Source organism: Astatotilapia calliptera, chromosome 7 (assembly GCF_964374335.1).
Source record: "Astatotilapia calliptera chromosome 7, fAstCal68.1, whole genome shotgun sequence".
In the NCBI taxonomy this organism is placed as follows: Eukaryota; Metazoa; Chordata; class Actinopteri; order Cichliformes; family Cichlidae; genus Astatotilapia; species Astatotilapia calliptera.
Window position 1 is genome coordinate 39709244 of NC_137428.1, and position 4819 is coordinate 39714062.

Below are 4819 nucleotides of genomic sequence, written 5' to 3' on the forward strand. Positions count from 1 at the left end.
GCTTTGTTGATTATTATAATAAATCTATGTTTCAGTTATTCTGGTATATTTCTGTATTATGATTAAAGTTCTGGTTGTATTTTGTATTTTTGGTTATTTTCTTGATCTATTGTATGATGATGATGATGATTATTATTATTAGTATTATTTAGTATGTTCCAGCTCATTCTGGTTTAGGAATAGTTCTGCCCGTGTAAAGTCTCTGTTTCTTAGTCTGCGTCTTTGTCTGTATTGTTTCCTGTTTTATTTTGAAAGATTGTGTCTTATGTCAGTGCGTCCAGCTTCGCTTCCCCCCCTGTCTCGTTAGCCGGGGGGCCTTTCTCAATATGCGTACTTGTGTGTACTTGCGTTCTCGTGTACTCGTGATACGTCATCAGTCAGAGACCAAGTATTGTTCCAATTCGAAGTACGCATCAAGCCGAGAATGCGAAAAAATCCTGGATGTGTTCTCGCTCTGCCCATTTTATCGAGCATGCATTGGTGGTGACTTGTGTGGACTTGGTACAGCTAAATATCCCAGAATGCATTTCGTCCAAAACTCAAACGTGGCAATGGCGGATGAGTGGGGCTAAAAACTTTTAAATATTACTCTTTCTTGGTCACAAAATAAACTTTTAAGTTCTTTTCAAGCGAGAATGTAGCTGTGTAAACTTCAAATATCTGCTCGATTTATCAAGATATCATATATTTCCAAACGTGCGTCTGTGACCCGCTAGCTCCATAGCAGACAGCGAGGTTGAGGATTATTAGAGCCGGCGAGAACAGCGGACTCCCGGGACATCATTTTCATGTCACCTGGTTGTAGATGTTGCAGTGCTCCACAGTCAGCTGTTATGGCCTTATCTGAGGCACTTCCACCATACAAGTTGCTTACAAAGGTTATTACACCATTAGGAGCCACACCAATTAGAGTCTTTAGTGTGGTCCGTCCTTTGTACTGGCTGTTCAAATAACTTTGTATGTCAAGCTTCTCTGTGTTAGACACAGAAACCTCCGTGCAGTCAGGTACAATCCTGCGGTTAGAAAATGGCTGGAAGCAATCTGGTAGCGATGTCCAGTTTTTGGCTCTCAAGGGATGTTGTTTTCCAGCATGCCAACATACAAAATGTCATACAGTTTCATATTGTTGTAAAAATATTAGTTGCTGTGGCTGTGCTGCAGTTAAACCTTGTAGCCAGGTCTACATGGCCACAATTAAACCACAATTGAGCTTCATCAGGGTTAGAAATAACTGGTCAACCAGGGGCATCATTTGGACAGTCCAATTAGAATGATATTTGAGCTCAAATCTGTAAAGAAGGGTTTCTAAAAACAGGACAGTAGCAGCATCAGGCAATCCAGTATAGTACTGGACCCTTTCAGGGTTGTCAGATATTTGACTGAATGAGAAAGTCTGATTCTGATTCTCTAATTGTTTTTTTTTTAGTTTTTCATTCTCTTGTCTTAGTATGTCATTCAGAATCTCTAGCACCAGAAGACTGTTGGAAAAACTTTGAGTAACTTGCACTAGCTATCTGTGTATCTGCATTGCTGGAATGATGTAGCTTTCACTCTGATTTTCACTAGCTGGGACCTCTTTTTTTTCTTATTTTTTCTAACAGGTTTGTGGTCATCTGGGAACTGGAAAGACTTACCGTCGTTCCATGCAAATGTTTCCTTGAGGGAAGTGCCAACTGCAGACTCTTGAGTTGCAGTTTGGGGTGAAGTTTTCACATCTGTGGACGTGTTTAAAAAGGGAGAGAGAAATTTGTGATCCTACAGTAGCCCTCCATTAGTTATGTGACAGTAATTTAAGGAGCTTGAAAAGAAAAGCGTCTTGACTTCTTAAAGTTTCTTGAAGCTTCTCTCATCCGGATGAGAGGTGAAATGTCTTCAAGAAACTTAAAGAAGTCCAGACGCTTTTCTTTCCATGCTCCTTAGATTACAATGACCTGGATGACTGAGAGCCTTCACAGACAGTGACCCTAATTATTAAAATCTTACATATTGTTGTACTATTTGGTTTTTAAACTTAGCAGAAAGGTTAAGTGCTGTCAAATTTTGCAAGCTATTTGTTGGTTAGATCTCTGTTTTGGTCATTAACTCACACATAAGCTATGGATTTTAATGTATTTTCTTACATAGACAACGCTTTTTGGATGTAATTTTGATTCCTCTGAGTGTTGAAAGCTAGCTAAGGTTAATATATAGCAAAGTGACCCTCAGCTTTCAAACTTTGCTTGGAGAAATAAAAATGACATCAAACATGCGGTGATGTCTTTCAGTGCGAAAATACAATAAAATCCATAGTCTATATAAGTAAAATTACTTGTAAAAGCCGGTGTGTCTTTTACTAGCGAGTTTTAGTTGTTCAGCGCTAGCTATATTAGCTAACTAAAGTAAGAACCCACTTGCTCTTATCTTACAAGTTTATTCATTCATTTATTCATTGTAAGGTACCTTATCAACTGCACCCACTTCCTCTTCTCTTTCTTTTCACAAGGAAACCGGTAAAATGACAGATTAGAGTGTTGTTTTGAACCAGATTGGTTAAAACAACAAGGATCACAGATTGCGCCATATTGAACACAGGAGAGTTTGGGCCTGGGAGCAGGGATCATACGTCATCACTTAAAGACCGTATTGCAGCATAACTAAGAGATGATTCAGGTTTACCTGATCCAGCCTAACATATTTTTCGGGCTATAAGGTGTACTTAAATCCTTTAATTTTCTCAAAAATCGACAGTGCGCCTTATGTATGAATCACTGAAAATTAAAAACTGTCTAAATTCTTTCATCTTTAATAAAATGATCAGCGTTGCTTCTTTACCAGGTGTAACAATTAGGTTTAACATCCAGGACGGGGGTGTGGCTCCCCACACTCCCTAGCAGATCATTACATGGAGAAACCTTTGGAATGCAAGCATGCTGATCCACACAGGTATGCACACATGGGTATTCACAGACGCGGACTAAAGCTTTCTTGGCTGCTGCCTCAAAGCACACTGTGCGCTGTCTATCTTGCGTGCTGCACAATATCGTTTATTACTTAGTAAATACTGATATCTATGACTAGCTAGTTTATTGTGATGGTGCTTTGTTTTCTCTATTATTATGTTGCTCTTTGTTGTTTGCTGTCTCCTCTGTTTGTTTTTTTTGTTTGTTTGTTTTTTTTTCTCCATACAGGTGACCCAGGAGTTCTTTTTTTTTTTCTCTCTCTTCCCCCCCCCCTCTCACCTCTCTTCTCCCCTTTGGTTTTCTTTCTTTCTCTCCCCCTCTTTCTCTCATTCATTCCCCCTGTCCTATTTATTAAAAAAAAAAAAAAAAAAAAAATGACAAAGGATGAACTGAAGCTCTGCCATCACGTAATGTCGCATACTGCTGTTTCTGATGTCATTTAAGAAAAAAAAAAAAAGGTTTAACATCCAGGCATCCATGAAAACAGAAATTTAACAGAGTTAGAAGTTAGCAGGAAATTAGCTTGCTAGTTTCCACCTAAACATGATACAGCATGTTCTGACTCAGATATTTCTGAAAAAATGAAAATGTACAACTCTGCTATCACTTCCAACATAAATGAAGACATAAAACTAAACAGCAATGACCTCTGTAGGGTTACTGAAGTTGGACTAGCTGGTATATAATGATGTGCTACATGACACAGCTATGTTAGCATAACATAAACACAGTGAAGCTGGAGGATGAAGGCTAACTTTTTTCCACTGGACAAAAGTTAATGTGAGGGTTCCCGATGGTTGGGGACAAATGCAATCGCCTGGCAGGATGCTGTAAACGGACCAAACTTCAGTCAGGAGAACAACTGAGATAATCCATCCACAATATGAGGTTAGTCATTAATCTACTACAACAACATGGGAATAGAGAAGCTGTGAGAGAATTTAACATTAATGAATCGATGGTAGAGAAGTGGAGGAATCAAGAAGAATGAGTTGAGTAAAGTTTGACTTGATTTTGTTTCGCTTAATGCATCTTATAATCTGGTGCGCCTTATGGTCAGAAAAATATGGGATTTGCTTTAGCAAAAAGGAAAGTTTTTAGCCTAATCTTAAAAGTAGACATAGTGTCTATCTCCCGAATCCAAACTGGAAGCTGGTTCCACAGAAGAGGGGCCTGAAAACTGAAGGCTCCCTCCCATTCTACTTTTAAATACTCTAGGAACAACAAGTAATTCTGCAGTGTGAGAGCGAAGTGCTATAATAGGGTGATATGGCACTACAAGGTCATTAAGATAAGATGGGGCCTGATTATTTAAGACCTTGTATGTGAGGAGCAGGATTTTGAATTCTGGATTTAACAGGGAGCCAATGAAGGGAAGCCAAAACTGGAGAAATATGCTTTCTCTTTCTAGTCCCTGTCAGGACTCTTGCTGCAGCATTTTGGATTAACTGAAGGCTTTTTTTTGTTTGTTATTACACTCTAAGACAGGATGTTTCTAATTTTAGAGAGCACAAATGGTAGAAAGCAAATCGGTTTAATTTGTGCATTGAAGGACATATCCTGATCAACCAGCTTCAACCTGTTCACCCTGATCTGTTGAAGCCTTTGAGAATTCAAATATGAAACTACTTGTACCAGTTTCACGGTCAGTGCCAAAGGTTCTGTGAAATCACATGACACAAAGCCTCACCTCCTCCCCCACCCATCTCAATAATCCTTCCATGTTTCTCAGAGAAAATCAGCTAATGCAGCAAACAGACTGAACACATCCTGATGATGATGAATAAGGCTTGCAGTAATAAAATTCTTTGAGTGCGCAAGTAAGGAAAAAACTGCACCACTAAATTTACCATTTCTGTCAGGACAGATGAGAAAAAAAC

The 4819-nt window shown here is 38.9% G+C and overlaps 1 pseudogene; it reads right to left on the minus strand.

Moving 5' to 3' along the window:
• Window positions 1-712: 712 nt before the first annotated feature.
• Window positions 713-1645, minus strand: LOC145429628 (uncharacterized; annotated as a pseudogene).
• Window positions 1646-4819: the final 3174 nt, after the last annotated feature.